Source organism: Nelusetta ayraudi, unplaced genomic scaffold (genome assembly GCF_046127955.1).
Source record: "Nelusetta ayraudi isolate G7.1 ecotype Tasmania unplaced genomic scaffold, CSIRO-AGI_Nayr_v1 ptg000097l, whole genome shotgun sequence".
Lineage (NCBI taxonomy): Eukaryota > Metazoa > Chordata > Actinopteri > Tetraodontiformes > Monacanthidae > Nelusetta > Nelusetta ayraudi.
The window spans coordinates 2,915,649-2,933,320 of NW_027466147.1; the positions used below are offsets into that span (position 1 = coordinate 2,915,649).

Sequence of the window (17,672 nt, forward strand, 5' to 3'; positions counted from 1 at the left end):
CAGATGGGAAGAATTACAAAAAATGCAACCTCTGGTGGCGACCAGGTCACCTGACGTGACAATGAAAGCAGTTCCGCTTTGTCAAAAGGAGGAAGGACAAAAGGAGCTGCGGGCAAAGGAAATATCTGCGCTAGCGGTAGCATTACCGGTAGCATTACCAGCCACCGGAACAACAATGGCTGCTGTTCAAAAGGTTGAGTTAAAATCACATTGCGTCAACCAGCCCATCTGTTTGGTCTCTCCTCGCACCGCCCCCGCTTGCGGTTTGTCGTTAACGTCAACAACGGAAATCGTGACAGCCGTCATTAGCTGTTAACTTCATTGCTCCAAGCTGTCGTCAAACACAGTTACAGTGCAGAGAATTTTTGCATTATAATGGCGAGGTCCCACAATCCTTTAGGGGCATCATAGTCTACTGGTCCTCTTTATCACTCAGTGCGTTTACATGGCACTAGAGAAATTCAAATTATTGCCTTACTCCGATTATGATCGGAGTTTGAGAACTCCGATTGAGACACCCAGATAATGCGATTGGAATTTGAATTTCTCTGCCATGTATACGCCTTAATCGGACTATTAACTGGACAATGCGAGTGCGCACGCGCCACGCCTCGCTCTAGCGACTCATGACCGCACAACTACGTCGTCTAACAAAACAGACGGCGCGAAACAACCTGGCAAACGCAAATAAGAATGTTGACATTTGGAGAGAGGATGAGACCGGGGCGATGCTTTCTCTTCTAAAAGAGATGGACATATTAAAATAACGCGCAACATCGACCTTTTTAAAAAGGTAGCGCAGCAAATGCAGGGCTCCGGCGTTGCGCACCCCTGAACAAACACGTATTCGTTCGTATTTATATTTCTACCTTTTCGTTCACATTTTTTGTAAGTTAGAAGAATTTTAACTTTGTAAAGCACACCAAAGAGATGTTTTTCTGATTTTATTTAGGTAATTTTGCTGTTATTCTGCTGGAAACGGCGTGCAGCGGCACGAGCTTCCTCCACGGTCGGCACTTTAATGAGCGTGTGTATAACTGAAGACACTGTTCCTTTGCAAAACCTGTACACAAACTCTCCCACCAGGCGGCTCCGAACCCGAATCCAACAAGAACGAGAGTTTCGGGTCCGTAGCGACGGCACAAAGCATAGCATCGAAGACATTGTGTTGTTGTAGCCCTCCAACAGCAGACAACGTTCTTGTCTGCCTTTTAAAATCACCATGAGCACAAGAAATAGGGTACACCTTATCTGCAAAGCAAGTAACACGTACATTATGAACTATTGTTCCATATCATAATGATTTAATATGTCAACCAAAAGCAGCTGACCAGCTGAAAAGACTCACTCCACCCCCTAGTGTTGGGAGGATGACACGTTCCTGTCAATAATTCGAACTTCTCAGCTGCATGTATACGGGGACCAAGGTGAGAACTCCGATTGGACGAGAAAACCGAATTATTGCTTGGTCCGATTAAGCTCTGCATGTAAACGCACTGACTGAGAATAAGGTTTCAGCATCAGGGTCAAGTTACTGCTTGGCCAAATTCCCTGAGAAGGAAAAAGGGGCTCTGATGTATTTCAACAAAACACTTTGTTAGCATGGCTGCTGTGACCAAGTGCCCTTCAGCTAAATTATCTGATTAGAGGCAAAACTCATGGGCCAACTTTGAAGTTTTGCGGTGCCGTCTGATGCAATGTGTTTTCAACAGCATGTTGGATCTGCTCAAGGTGATTGTAATTCAGTGTGTGTGTGTGTGTGTGTGTTTGAGAGAGAGAGAGAGAGAGAGAGAGAGAGAGAGAGAGAGAGAGAGAGAGAGGGAGAGAGACAGTGTTTGTGTGTGGTGTTTTTTTCTCAAGTTCACCCCCAAACACAAATGATCAAATTGATCTCTCCTCTGCACGCGCCTGGCACACACACACACACACACACACACACATGCACGCACGCACGCACACACACACACACACACACACACACACACACACACACACACACACACCCATTGTCCCCTCACCACAACCTCTCATCTAAGTGGATAAAAACCGCTTATTTCATGAATGCAGTGCTCAGTGCATGTGTGTGTGTGTGTGTGTGTGTGTGTGTGTGTGTATGTGTGTGTGCGTGTGCCAGGGGACAACACGCCACTGTCTTTCAGTCAATGACCCAACCCAGACCAGTGAGCATTGAACCGGGGACCTGGAAAACCTTTTTTCCATCCATCCATCTCTCAGTTCTTCCCTCATCAATCCATCTTCAGGCTGCACCATCTTGTTTTCTCCTCCACTGATCCATTTACCTTCACTTCACACTGTCTCACAGTCTGCTTCTTCCCCTCGACCTTTCATGAAATTTATATGCCTGGCATCACACAATTTTCATCAAAAACAACTGCAAAGGAAACATAAAAAAGGTCCCCGCTTACGACCACGTGGGCGGGAAAGAAGCAAGTGAAACGTTGCCTCTGAATTTTGCATTAGAAAGTGCACTTACACCGTCTGACACTGGCTTGTTTTTGTCCCCTTCCAAAAATTCGAGAGATACAACAAAACATCGGTTTTACAAGGAAACTGAAAAAAAGGAGGAAGGCAGGAAAATAAATAATTATGCAGCGCTGCTAACCTGGAGTCCGAGACCAAAAACAAATCTAAAAGTGGACATGTGAGACCTTTAGGTTGGGTGCTAATGGGCTTTTAGCACTGTTGTTGTTGTTGTTGTTGTTGTTGTGGGGTGCACACACACAAACCACGCATCATCAGCCTGTCTCATTATGTCACCTTGTTCATACATGCGCTGATGTGTTAACGTCAGGTGTGAACCCGTGCACTGTGAACCATGTGCTTGTGCACAGCAGGTCACTTTGAATGGATGTTGAAGGCCAAATGTGGGGGGGGTGGAGGGGGGGGGTGAGTCCTTTGTAGGTCCTCACAGCATGTCTAATATACACTTCTTAAAATCTCTATCTTTATTTATTGCGTTGTGCCAAGTCAGAATCATACTCACAATCAAAGTGGAACAAGTCAATAACAGACTCAATTCAACGTCACAATTTGCCACAACAGTGGGCGTGGCCCTGTCTTTACAAAAACAAGTCGCCTGCAACCAAAGCAACACTACAAAACTGCATTACTTAGGTAGGATACTTAGTCTGGGAAAAAAAAAAAAAGGTTTTCGCAGGTTTTCGTCTTCAAACGACTTCTCAAAAGCTCGGCTCCATTTTGAGCAAATCCAACGGTCGCTGATTTACCAAAATGAGAGCCTTCTCTTTATTTATACATAATATGACACATTCGTGAGTCACATTTTTCCATTCCGCAATAGATATTTCTGTCTCTACAGTGTCATATTCTGAATGCATTAAATGATCTGAAGCATTCAATGGGGCTGAAGAGCATTCTTATGTTAAAATTTTTAATTTTTTTTTGTCTTGCCACTTTGATGATACTCTTGTTCAAACAGATGCCAGAGATGCACACTGAACCCAGCTGAACTGAAAGAGAGTGAATGTAAAACAGATGCTTTGTTCTTCCCTCCTTCCGCACTTTCTCCCGCTTTTGCATCATCCTCCGTTATGGTGGATGAACACTAAATGGCAAAAACAGCCCGTATGTAAAGACAGAGCGTATTATGCGCAACTCACGATAAACATGACGATTCAATTAGACGGGGATGCAAACGCCGTGTCAGAAGCATTTCCGTGCGAGCGGCGCGCTTCCCGCAGAGGCAAATGCCGTACCCTTTGTGTGGGCGAGCGTTTCCGAGTAAGGAATTCACTGGGATGCCTCAGCTAGCAAAACAACGCTGTCGTCAAAGACCTTTCAGGGTTTTATTTAAAACTGGATCCAGGCGTTTACAATTAAGTTGCACTTATTTTGACGTGATCATTTCCACATAATAATCAGCAAAAAAGGGTTATCCCACTCTGACTACACACGCAAGTGTAATGGCCATCCATTGTGACAAAAAAAACTACACAAAAGTGTGGATATTCCCGCAACGGTAAACTATCGACGACGGTGTGAGAATAGGCTGCCAGCGGTCACAGTGACCGAGTCGTCCTCAATCTACAGCAGTGACAGTAAACTTGTTATCAGAGAGAGGAAGTTTCATCTCCTCTCACACAAAATCATTCCGAACACAGTTTCAAACGTTGGTGAGACAGGATGAGGCGGTTCAGTGTAATGTTGTGCCCCGTGTGAGGCAGAGACGGACAAACTGCCAGAAGCTAATTGCCTGGAAGTTTGTCGTAAATTGGGGGTGTATTATAATATTAATCCGACATATAAGCTGGCAGGGCATGACCAGGTGGTGTGTTCTTAGCGCTTTTAGCACTGATTGCCTTATTCTTTCACCGCATTACCAATGCGGTGAAATAATCAGTCCGCCCAAAAAATCTGTCACTTTCACTCATTAGAAAATTTGTTCCAAGTCTGTAAACACTAATTAAATAAAATTAATAAAATACAATTACTGGAGTGTAATGGCCATACTGTCACTAAAACAGATGAATGCTAATAAGGGCAAAAGACATTTCTCCCACACGCACTGACAGTAACAGTGATGGACATGGATGGATCCCCCCCCCAAAAAAAAAACAAAAAAACCCCCAACAAAACATTACTCCTTAAACCTGAGGTGGATGAGGCCGACGGCATCACAGTCTTCACCATCAAAACCTCATTCCACAAAAGGCACTGCTATGTAACCCATTCTGCTCTCTGAACGGACCTGCTCACATTCAGTAGAACAAGCTGATGCAAGATTGCCAACCAGCAAAGCAGTACTCAGAGCACTGCCGTTTATTGTTACCATTTATGATACTATACCCTCATTGTCTGCAATCTTATCTCTATTCATTGAAGTGAAGCTCGCCGTATCAGTGGGATATAGTCTTATATCTTGAAGATAAGCTGAAATGTAAAGTCCTCATATCCACAAACACATAAAGAGGAGCTATGAGGCTACGAGGCCGTTGTAAATCAGTGATGGCTCTCTTGCAGCCTGCACACGGATGATTATGATGCTTTATATGTCTCATATCAGCATTTTGTTTCTACATACAGAAACAAAACAACATAAAGCGGCACATTCTTCATAGGAAGAACAGTTAACTTGATCCAGACACTCCCTATGTGCCATCACTTCAGTGCAATTCCACAAATCCTGCTCCGTCAATGGAATCCAAGTATATACTGCATTATGCATACTCCTACTTTCTTCTTTGTGAACCAAGCACTTTGGCCAATCCTTCTGGACGGAAATGTGTGTGACTCTGTTGTAAAGGTGCTCTTTGTTTGATTTAGTTTCAAAAGGTCGCTCCATCTCAATGGAAATTATTGCAACGGACGAAAGTTTGGTTTCTGCTTTGCAAATGTTTTTAGCTTTCGGTCCTCCATTATTTATAACTCCCTGAATTTGTTGGAAGTCCAGTTTGGATCTTTCTTTTTTTTTTTAAAGTTAGATCTGGAATCTTCCATTTCTGCAGTCAGAGAATGATGAGAATAGACCTGCTACTGCAGTGCACCTGACAAATTGACTTACTACCGTCTTTGCGCTTGCTTTGTCTACGTAGAAGAGCGACGCTGTTGATGCGGAACTGATTTGTTGACCACACATCCCTCCAACCCATGTTGAACTGTGGTGTTTCTGTTCTCACTTTCCTTCTCTTTAAAGACAGCCTTGACTGTCCCATGTCCCACTGTCCTGAACCATTTGAATGGGTTAACCAACCCTTCGACCTCTATGCCATGCTATTATATCTTTTGCAATAATATGATATATCTGTGCGTCGAATACATTAGCACAGATTACATCATAAAGGTTGGTAACCATAATTGCAGTGCCTGCTTTGGAAACCTAGATTCACTACATTTACATAAAAAAATAAAAATATATATATATATATTTTTTATTTGTTTGCATGTTGAAAACAACAATAATATAAGACTGCATGTAGCAGCTGCAGTCCATGATGATCAATATGCATGACCATAGAATCGGTAGTCCATGGTCATTGACGTGCAGTCATTAATATGGTTTCCTGACATTTATGCGTAACAGGTTTTCTACACAGAATAAACAAAGACTGAGGGCACACAGAACCCTCAACTGATGCTTGTTTTTAGAGCCACGATTTGTCCATTAAATGAAAGCAACAGGGCCTCCTTCCGGTAGCTTTGAAGCACTTAACAGCCACTTTACCTGGCAAGCCTGTTTTAAATGTGAAGTAAAACAAATATCTTATCAGCCAATCACTTGGCAGCAGCTCAGTCACTTTAAATTTGACCCACGTGTGACAGAAACGCAATGAAGGAATCCAGCATCTTGGTGAATTATAAGAAGAGGAATGTCCTTTATTTGGCTTCTCTCTCTTTGTGTCAGGAGAAGTTGTCCAGCACAACTTTGCCATTGTCCAGACTGGAAATAAATTAGGCAACAAAAAAAAAAAATAATAATCATACGCTTTATCCACCCTTTTGTCCTTCTGGAATTTCTATATTAAACTCAAGTCTGTCACATTGCTAAAGAACGCATGCGAGCGAGGTCTGCTTTGTGTAGCTTGTTATTTTGTTACATGGCCAAGGAAGCACACAGTTGGTCGCCTTTATTTGAATTTGAAAACAGTTATGAATAAAACATCGGCTCTCACTCTTAGTGCTGAGTATATGCCCGTGTTTTCTCAGGCAGCCCTATGTGCATGCATTAATGCAGATGAAGAATGTACTCCCATGCTGAAATAGGGGCCAGGTGTGAAAGCACATAAACAAACAAACAAAATATTTTTGTGTCACGTGAACAAAAAAGAACTAGAAATAACAACGGTAGATGTCAACACAAACACATAAGTGTCCAGGTGAGTCTTGCTACTTGACGGTCATCTTGGGGACGCCATCGAAATATCCAAGGAGGCCAGAGCTCTAACTGAATGAACGTGCACACGGTCATAACCCCGCTCTGACGTGGAAGTTGCGCATACAAAACATAAATGCGTGATTGCCGGTGAAAGTCGATACAAATTGAGACCAGAAACACCAATCTCGAAGTAGTCTACAAGTGCCTGAGTTTACGACTCCATCTTCACCTATGACTGAATCCGTGCTGGCCGTGGTTTTGGCCTGATCATTGACGTTGTGATGTTAATGTTGTTCGTGATAAAGCTAAGGCATAAGCTAATGCGTACGAAACTAGCAGATGGTAGCCTTCTCAGAGCGATTTTAAATCGTACCTGTCATCTGTCGCAAAAAGCTACTGTGTCGATCATTTTGTCAGTTTGGCTACAAAGCGCATTGCCTATATGTGAAATGACCTGAGTGCTCTGTCTCCTTATTGGAAAGGGTTCGGATTTGAAAGCTTGGAAACTCGCGTGCAACAAAGTATCAATCAAACGTCAATGTAGCAATGCAGTTATTTGCCGTTAAAAGGCCCGTCTTTCGGAGTCCTCATGTCCAACAGAAGGGATCGAGATAAATATCGTAGTTTCAATCGTCATTACACCCAGATGATAATTCCAGCGGCTGGCGGGGCATCCGTCAGTGTCAATATCCCTCCCGAAAAGCCCTCAGGCACAGCACAATCAATCCGTAGACTGGAGGCACATTGGACCTTGGCTGCCTGATAATATTTCATATTTGTGTACTGTGTGTGTGTCTATGTGTGTGTCTGTGTGTGTGTGTGTGTGTGTGTGTGTGTGAGAGAGAGAGAGGGCAAGAGATTTCTTTTTTTTTTTTTTTAAAGGCAACAAATTGCAATTACCTAAAATGCAAAGTGGGCCATAAATTAATCTGCAAATCAACTTGTAAATCAGCCATATCCTCCCCAGTCAATAAATCAAGCGCACCTTCCCTGCAATTACCCTCCCATGATCAGGGCAGGCAGCTGGAGGGTGTGTTGAATTATGGTGTTAATGGAGGAGGATGTATCCTGGCCAGCAGGCAGCGTGTTTGTACCTGGACGGAGCGGCAGATTAATTTGACTATCAATCTAACTAACAGGTCGGGCCGCAGCGATGGCGGGCTTGTTTTACACGCCGGGACATTCGCGCACACATCCAGAAAAAAAAACAGAAATACACATTGCCGAGCAAAGTGTTTTGGCCCACAAGCTGTGTAATGTTACAATAATGAGCTCGTAAATGCCGCTGGTGCACGGATTTCCCGGCAAATGGCGGTAATTAATATTCTCGTCATCGCCGGGACTTTGATGGGGACTGCAGAGAGGCGGTGCGGCCGATTGGCTCCGTCGCCTCCCTCCTTCCTCTCTTCCCTCTCGGGTGTCGTCCCAATCTCATCCGCAGGCTCAGTCAGCTCAACTTATTTATCTTCACATCTTTCCATTATGTCTCTCATTTCAGACCAACACCCAATTTTTGAATTTTTGGATCAAAAAAAAAATTAAGCCGATTATTGTTTTTTGGGAGAGGATGATTTAAAAAAAAAATAAATATCAACATGATTTTCTTTGGTATTCTAGTCTACTCAATGGAGGAATGCATGATTTTCAACATTGTCAGATATAAGGTAACAAAAAGTAAAGCTTAGTGAAAATAAACATAGCAGATAGAATGAAACATGCTCAACGTGAATGCTAACATTAGCTGAAATGATGCTGGATATAAATCTAAATCCAGACGGTTACCTTATGTTACCAGAACCAGTTACGATGCTGTGCTTCCAAGGGGACAACTATCAGTGACGGACCGGCAACCAATTGAGAACTCTAACAGCTAAAATACAGAGGCAGTGCTATGTGTTATTTTAACTGACTTTGGGTGAAAAATAATTCATCAGAATTCCGTGTCGGAGGCAGGTCCGTCACTCAAAGTGGTCCCCTGAAGAGAACCACTTGGTAACAGAGGGTGACAATCTGGATTTAGGGTTACATCCAAGCTTGTGGCATTTTTTTGAATATTGACAAAGGATTGAAATTAAAATGCACAGCTAGGGTTAATAACAAGCACTAACAAATCTGTGGGGGGGGGGGGGGGAGTGCATGTTGCTGCTGTTTGGTGTGTAAATGTCATGTCAGTTGTCAGTGCTCTTGCTGAAATGACAGATTTACACATGAGTTGGGTCATCTCACCTAATGATTCTTGACGTGTCCGGTTTGGGGTCAAACTCAACAGTTAGGATCAATAAGTGTCAGCACCTTCAGTTGCTTTTTATCCACCAGACAGACTTTGATAATGTAATAATAGTAATGATGGCATGGATTTATAAGCTGGCTCTTCGTCACATTGGCTGTGTGTTGAGTGCATGTCACGCATGTCATACAGTGACAATAAAAAAAAAGCTGAACCCAATTCTATTGTACTGCGATAAAACACATTTATCATTGTATTAACAGGCAGTATATTAAGCTTTAAGCAGAAATCCAGCCCTATATTACACGCTAGACTTTTAAACAACAAACAAGCGCAGTACATTTTCCATAAATACTCGCTCAGAGTTTCTCCTGGTCCTCTCAAGGTAACCTGCTTGCGTATTCATCTGCACAAGCGACCCTGCGTCCTGTCCGTCCTACTGCGGTGTCCTGACTGGACCGAGCTGCCGGGTGGCGCTGAGTGTCGATGAAAGCCTCCTCGCACTTTGACAACAAAGCGCTGGATTCAAGCCTCGTCCTCTGGAGCCCCTGGATTTATCCGTCCCTGAGCCACGTTCCCCCCACGTTCTGCGTGCTCGCTGTCCCTGTGCAAAGACTTGAACTAAGATTCTATATGCACCTAGATTGTTCCTTTATACTGCCATATATGTGTGGGGAAACATACAAAACGAACACTGAGCCAATACATTCTTCATTCTTTTTTTTTTTTTTTTTTTGAAAATAAACTAAATAAACTGAGCTAAACGAAGGTGCGCCTGAATCAAAGGGACCTGTGCAGTGCAGCAGGGACTCACATCATCCCGGCTGCTGAGTCAAACACCTCATCTGGCCCTTCGAGGATCAAATCTAACGCCTGCTCGTACCCGCCGCAACACTTCCTCAACTCCAAACCACCTGGAACATCAAAGTCTCACACCGAGTCCTATTTTCCACCTCCACTTTTTTCTCTCAAAAGGCTGGCGAGGGCAGCGGACTTGGGCTGGAGTTGGCAGGTGCTGGCGCACCGGATGGACCGGAGCGACTTCAAACGGGCCGCTCTCTCCTTCCCGTCTCCTTTCCAAGTTGTTGTTGTTGTTTCCTTCCCGTTGTAATGTATCCACCTTCTCTCCCTTTGCCTTCATCTCGTTGTCCCCCTTTTACCTGCGTGCGTGTTTATCCGCTCGCCTCGAGTCTGTTAATCTAATGAAGAGTAAGGTTAAACATTGGGCCGGCATCAGGAGACACCCTCGCGACAACCATGTGTGTTTTGGTTGTCTGTGTGTGTGTTTGCGCGTGGATCCACTGAGAGTAGATGTATCCTCCAAATGCAAAGGGAGGCAGGTGGTTGAGCTTACGAGAAACATCGCTGGGGAATAACTGGGGGGGGGGGGTTGCTGCGACACTCGGCCAAGGAGAACGGCAGGAAAGGACAATTCAGTCCTTTATTGGGCTACATTATAAGTTAAAAATAACTTGGCACGCTGAATGAGTTCCGACATGTTTTTTTTTTTTTCCTTTTTCCAATCCATCTGGTGTAAGCATTTTGCAAACATTTGTGCAGGGGAGGTACATTTGGACAAACTTCATGTCAATCGCAGACATACAAAATGGTCCAATGTGATTTTTTTTCCCCCACAGTAATTTAGGTGGATTCAGCTCAAGCCTATGACACCAGAGGCACTGATCCGGCACAGCGTTAGGCTAAACCCTTGCCACAAGCGTCAGTCGGAAGAACAGCAAAGTCTTCTTCAGACAAAACCCCACAGTGCCTTTGCTTGTTTGTCTGTCTTGTGAAAAATGAAGTTCAGCCCTTGGAAATGTTGCTGCTAGCAGTTCAATATCCATGTGAATCTTTTTGGTAATCAACCGGAGCTTTGAAAAGGTGGTGAGCGGCAGTCGCGTCCAAGGGTGGCAAAAGTATTCACGGTCGGTACTTCAGTGAAAGTACAGATATTAAAGTAGAAGGGTTCAGTGAAGGAGACTGGACTTCTTACGAGTTCGTGCAAGTCCAGTTGCCCTCACTTAACCCTCCTAATTTAAGAAGACTGTACGGTTACTCTGGTAAAAGTCAAAGTACTGATTCAACTCATTTACTCAAGTCAATAAGTAACGAAACAATGCATCCAATGTTATTTTCTCTCTGTACGAAAAACGGACTGAACGGTGACCCAAAAGTTGAGAAAATCGCCCGCTAAAATACGATCCACCTTTATGTTGAACTACACAGCAGCGTAATTCAATAGCAACAGCAACTATAATGAATCATTAGTGAATTAGCTTGCACAGAATTTGTACCTTCGAAATACTCGAAAACAGTAACTCACAGTAACTCCCAACGTAAGGAGTAGAAAGTACAGATGTAGGGAGCAGAAATAAAAAGTCATTGGAAAAAGAAGTACTGAAGGTACCAAAGGACAGCATCAAAGTATTTGTCCTTGATTAATCCCCACCTCTGGTCGCTTCCTGATTTCCTCGGCGCTGAAGAGAAGGATGTTGATTTGAAAGGCCCGGCGCGGTCCGAAAAACGCCTTCTGTTGACGCGACGCGCGATCGAGATCGCAGAATTGAACGCGCAGCAGCAGCAGCAGCAGCAGCGAGTGATTGACTGATTGACCGAGGGCGATCCCACCGCTTGGCAGGGTGAGGTCAAAAACACACAAAGGTGAAAGTTTTGATTGAACGTGGAGAGCACCCTGACCTTCGTCTCTTACGCTACTGACACGCCGCCGCTGCCTCTCGCCGTTCACCACAGCTGCAAGGACACAGGAGGGTTTGATGCCTCTGTTCTAATAAAGACGTCCGCACGTCCTCATTACACCATCTGAACAGCTGACGACCTCGTCGTACATTCCACCGTGAGGAGGTGCCAAAGGGCTAAAACGAAACTTAGAGCAAAGATATATTTGCATCATTTGCATTATTTTACTGTGTGGATATCTGAGGCCTTTCTACATTTATATCAATTGTTTGGATGTGTTGCACCAAATTAAGATTGAAATGAAAGATTCGGGACACAACGTTACGTGTCATGAGACAAGCCTGTACACAACACAGTAATGCATCATGAGATGTGGCGACAGTCAGGAATACTGGTGCACAACTAGAGCTGCTTTTCCATTACACTTTGTTTTGCAAAATAAAAGCGATATTTCTGAAATTTAGACAAAGTCCAATTGCGCATACGAAGCGAATCATTTTCGTCAAATCTCGCCCCAAACGATCAAGAACTCTGACAGATCGATTGTACATGTTGTGACACGTGTGATGTGTTTTTCGGCTGGCTGTGACGCGCGGCGCGAATGCGATTCCGCAGTGACGCAACACGTCTCGTCCTTTTGCGTAGCCTGCGTGGGTGCGTAACGTTGCCTGGCGACGCCGTCGCAACTGAACTGAAACGTGCGGGTCGTTGCGACCAGACTTCGCTTAGACGCTGAGGCCACTTCACAAACTGGGTCTCTCCTCCCAGGCGGGCCAACAGGAGATATTTCTCTGCAAGAGCAAGAAGTCGCGGGACACAACTGGCGAAGCCGGGGGCCTGAAAATCTCTCATCTCAAGCCGCCTTCTTCTTTGTCTGACACCCTTCTTATTGTTCCGAGCTCTTCTCTGCAACACTTCACTCTCTCTTTCTTCTGTGTGTGTGTGTATGTGTGTGTGTGTGTGTGTGTGTGTTGGCCAGGCCAGCCACAGCATGCCTTCTTCCCCTACTGGTGTTTTTGTACCTGCAGAGAAAATGTCTTTTTTTTTTTTGCTTTTCTCCTCTTATTCAGCCATCTCTCCTTCCTCCTTCCCTTCGCCCAGCCTGTTCCTCTCTGCCGTCCAGCCGTCTCTCATCAGCGTCCTGGTGTTTCTCCCACCAGCCTGTTTACCCTCTCCCCGCTCCCACCGCTTCAATTTAAATGCTTTCTGCTTGACTCTCTTTGTCTTTTCTCGTCATCATCCCTCTTTCACGTCTTCCGTCGTCTCCAAGGAGACCCGTCGTCCTCTCTGGGTCTCAGCTTGCGGTCAATGTGATTTTGCATGTATTGAGAGGGACCGCTGCTCACCCATGTCCACCTGTGGCTTTAAATGGATCCCATTACACTGAAAAATAGCCACATTGCTTGAGTTTCTACATCACAAGTTGATCTGATTATCAGAGTGACTCCTCTGTTGACTTTTTCATCAATCAATGGTTATATGGAAGCATGGGTCGAACAGTTAGTTTTACTTCTTTTTTTATTAAGTATTGGGAATTTTTGAGGCAAACTTGGATCGCTGCTGTATCTTTTACGAAACGATTTGTCTCAAGTCAAGAGACAACAAAATCACTTTTTGAGGACCCAGCGTGGATTTGAAGCCTAAGAACTGGACAAAAACAACATATTTCTTTTTGTTTTCCTCTGAGACTCCTGCTTTATGGCTCACATTAAGAGTGACTCCTGTGTGAACTCATCACAGGGCTATATTGCTCCGATACCAGCCGACATGCTGTGGACATATTGGCAGAGGGGGTCGAGGCAGCCCTGCTATAAACCAGGCTATCACCACACCATCCATCATTCAGCATCTTCTCACTCCCTCATTCCATGGAACTCAGTGAGAGTGTGTGTGGACCCCACAGCCATTTCATCGAACTGCAAGAACTGATGTACAATCCAGGAGAAAAAAATAACTGTTTCTCAGTTTTTGAGTTGGAGGGATTCAGATGGAGGAATAAAGATTTTTAAAATATAGCTTCATCTTTGTTATGGATGTTCAACAACAGAAGGTGAAGGAATCCTACAGGGTTTATTGTAAACAGACTGAGTCTGGTTGTCAATCATGGGATATACCGCAGGCTATGCAGCAAGAAGACCTTTTCCCAAAACAAATGACGCGTTGAATTGGGAGGAAGAAGAGAGAAATGTGCTGGTTTAATCAGAGTAAAGATCTTGACATGACTAATTTGTTGCTTGCTTGTGTTGTGTCTCTGCTCTGTCGTCGCCTCCTTAATTAGGAGCTCTTCACAAAGAGCACAAAAACAGCTGGTTTGTTTTGAAAATCTAAATTAAAGTGGTCTGAGAATGAAAAACAGACCCCAGCTCTTTAACGTGTCTTTTACTTTTTGCCGTGCTAACTAACACAGTCCCTGTGATAGAAGTAGAGAAACCTCCCCAAACAGTTGGGTTCAATGCTGACGTCCCCCTCTCATGGGCACCACAGGTGAAAAATACACTAAAGTGCAGGTTCAGAATGATTCAAGAGAGGAGCTTTAATTAGCTGAGCTTGGTTGAAGAACAGCGTTCCTCAAGGCCAATGCCAGCTGGCCTGCAAGAGTGACTCCGACTTGGGAATTTGGCGGTATTCCCTGGAAATACTCCATTCAACTGATGGTTTTGTTTACCAATAGCTGCACAGTGCTAGCTTATAATGCAACACCACGCAACGCCATGCAACGCAACGGAACACAACGTAACGTAACAGACTATAATCTGTTGAATCAAATCCCTTCATGAGAATCAGCACTACCCTTATTTGGAAAAAAAAAACAAATTAATTTTCCAAAGTTTGCTTGAAGTTGATTTGCCATATTTTGGAAATTGTGCACCATGTGGGCTCTACAGTGGCAAAGACACACTGGTTTGCGGTGACCGACAAATGTTGCGTAGCAGATGACGCGGTTCTTTCTTTGGCGCGCGCTGGCGGTCGACAAAACCAGCTCGGCTTCCCGTTTTGGACGCGTCCGCACGCAAATGGTGCTCTGGCACGGAGCGACGTTCCTCGTGTGAAAGATGACCAGCGGGGGAGAGGAGTGGAGGAGGGAACAATCCTGCCTGGATGCGGCACTGAACGAGCGTGCCTAAACAGCTTTGGAGCGTCAGCACTGGTAGCGGCCTTCTTTTGGCAGCGGCGGCACTCGGCTAAAAGTGTCTGATAGACGAGGAATCCGGTCTGGCAGCGACGGGATCTGTGGGAGTGTGACGACTTGTGGAAGGAGTGGGACGACAACATAAGTTCACTGCCCGGCCTGACTGACAAACCTTGTAATGACGCAGATCAAAACTGTAGCCAAGGTTTTTTTTTTCTTTTTAAGAAGCCATGCGTGATGTTTTTTCACGGCTCCGGAGCGCAACTAAAACAAAAGAAAGAGGCTTCACACTCCTCTCCCCCCACCCCACCCACCCACCCACCTCAGTGACAATGAGCAAACACCCACTGAGCGGACAAAGGAAAATGTTGAGTGATGAGGAAAATATGTAATGCTGCAGGCGTGTGCGTGTCGAGTGAAGGAGCTGGATGTGCGACCGTCAGCTAAAAACGACGCTGGATCTTCCCCCGATACTGAACGGTCGCCTTCTGTTCGCAGAACTTCTCCTACCACGCCGTTGTTCCAAGGGGGACGACTATCAGAGACGGAGTTCTGCTTCCAAGCAAGACTTTGTTTAATGTTGTTCGGCCAAAGCCAGATAAAACTAAACCACTCAAACATTTTAGTCATGGGTGTATTTTAGGACCTGGGTACCAGATTGGCAATATGGCCGGCGCAGCAATGTTTTTCAGTGGCTGCACGAGGTACTGCAGCCGTGCCCCAAAAATAATTTTTCCCTGTAGACCACACTACAAAAAGAAACGCCTTTAAAAGCTGACAGGATGCCTCCGATCTAAAACATGGTTCTATTGTAGGTTTTTAAGTCATGGACTCTCAATCAATTTGATTGATTAATTAATTAATTAACTAATTAATTTGAAATAAATGGATGAAGCTCAGAGTTTATTCTCAACGTGACATCACTGCGTCATATGTGTTGTGTCAGCTCGTTCTGTTTGGCTGTCGTGTTTGGTCAATATGAAGAACCCCAAGCACCAAGAAACCAATATAAGTCCAAGTCACTCTTTTTGTGACCACTTCACGTGTTTCCTGAAGTGCTGTAACGGTGACAGAGCAGCCAGTTTGATGTGCAGGAGGAGACTGAGATTTACAAGCACTAACAAACGTGTACGTATTGCCCCTTTAGGCGAAGGAAGAAATAAAACGGAAGTGTTAGGTTTGGTCGTGGAACCTCGAGAGAGGCGGTGAAGCGCATCCCGAATGTGTTTACTCCAGGATATTACACCTGTTTCACTTTTTAAGGCGAGCTGTACAGCGGCGGCATTTAATCGCAGTCCTTTTTTTTATTTATTGTCCTTCCGGGAAACCTGGTTTTGAAGCTCGCGTCGGGGAATGAAAACGACGACGACGTCGATGCCCATTGCACTCGAAGCGACGAGGCGCCTTCCTTTCTTTCACAGCGCTCACTGCATTAAAATCCGCTTTCTCCTCCGAGGCTCGGTGGCAGCAGAACACGATCCAGTAGAGGGAAAAAAAGAGAAAAAAGGTCCCTGCTCGGGTAGGAGGCGCTGCCGTGCCACGGCGACACACGCGTGTGCATGTGTTAATAAGGGATCCCGAGACAATGACAGACACCAGGCTCTAATTAGGTTGTCATGCTGAGAGAGCCAGGAAAAGGCAGGAAGGAGGAGGAGGAGGGGGGCTTATTAAGGACGATAGGTGTCAAGCTCTGGCAGGGAGAGAGGGAGGTGGGAGGAGAGCATGGGGGGATTGGGGAGGTGGAACGGTAGCATGCAAATGCAGGGAGGAAGAGGAAGAGAAACCAGCAGGGGAGGAGAGGAAGAGGAGAGGAGAGGAGAGGAAGAGGTGCCGCTGAGCGGGAGAGAGGTGAGAGTAGATAGGTGGGAGGTGGGAGGGTGCAAAGGGAAGGTGGACCTGGAGGAGGTGGTGATGGCAGCGGCTGCTGCTGGTGATGATGATGACGAGGAGGAGGAGGAAGAGGGTGAAGAGAAACGGCATCGAGCGGAGAGGAAGTGTTGTTAGGGGCGTCAGTGGGGGAGGGGGGGTTGGAACAGCTCGAGGTCCGACTGAGAAGGATGACTTCCAACCACTGGGACCACACACACACACACACACACACACACACACACACACACACACACACACACACTCCTCCCCGATGAGGTGGTTTTCTCAGAAAATCTCGACAAAATGACTTTGCGATTGCAAACTTGGCCGTCGGTCTCACCATCTCGGCCATCAGCCCTGATTAAAGAGTCGCCATCTAGTGGCAGGGAGGGAAATGGCAGCAAACAAAGCGCAGTGCAGTCTCCATTAAAGTGACTTTTCGAGAGGCAGCTTTCCAACCATGAACGAAAAAGAGAAGAGAGAACACCAGAGTGCCTTTTAAGCCTTGAGAACACATTTGTAGCGGCGTGACATATAAAAACACGGACAGTAACAAGGTGAACAAATCTAATTTCCCACCGAGAGACAAAGGAAAAAGAAACTAAAAACTCGGCATGCACTAACAGCTCGTCCGCCTTTTCAGAAGATGTTGACGAATGAGAGAATTTTCGTCAAATGAATCCTAAGAAAAATCAATTTCTGACTCAAGGAGCGACAGCGTAGTTGCTTTTTTGACAATGAAATATGAATGGGGCACCCGGTAGAGACTGAGCACTCAGAGCCAAGAATCTATTCCAAGGTTGCTGGCCACGGCGTGCATGGTTTGCACGCGGCTAAAGCCTTCGATCGGAATTTTCAGCACGAAAGTCGCCGTGCTGCAGCTTGGAGAATGAAAT

The 17,672-nt window shown here is 45.2% G+C and overlaps 1 protein-coding gene across 4 annotated transcripts in view; it reads right to left on the reverse strand.

Moving 5' to 3' along the window:
* il1rapl2 (interleukin 1 receptor accessory protein-like 2) overlaps nucleotides 1-17,672 on the reverse strand; it is a 290,457-nt gene that overhangs the window by 92,788 nt on the left and 179,997 nt on the right. The gene's annotated exons all lie outside the window — the stretch shown is intronic.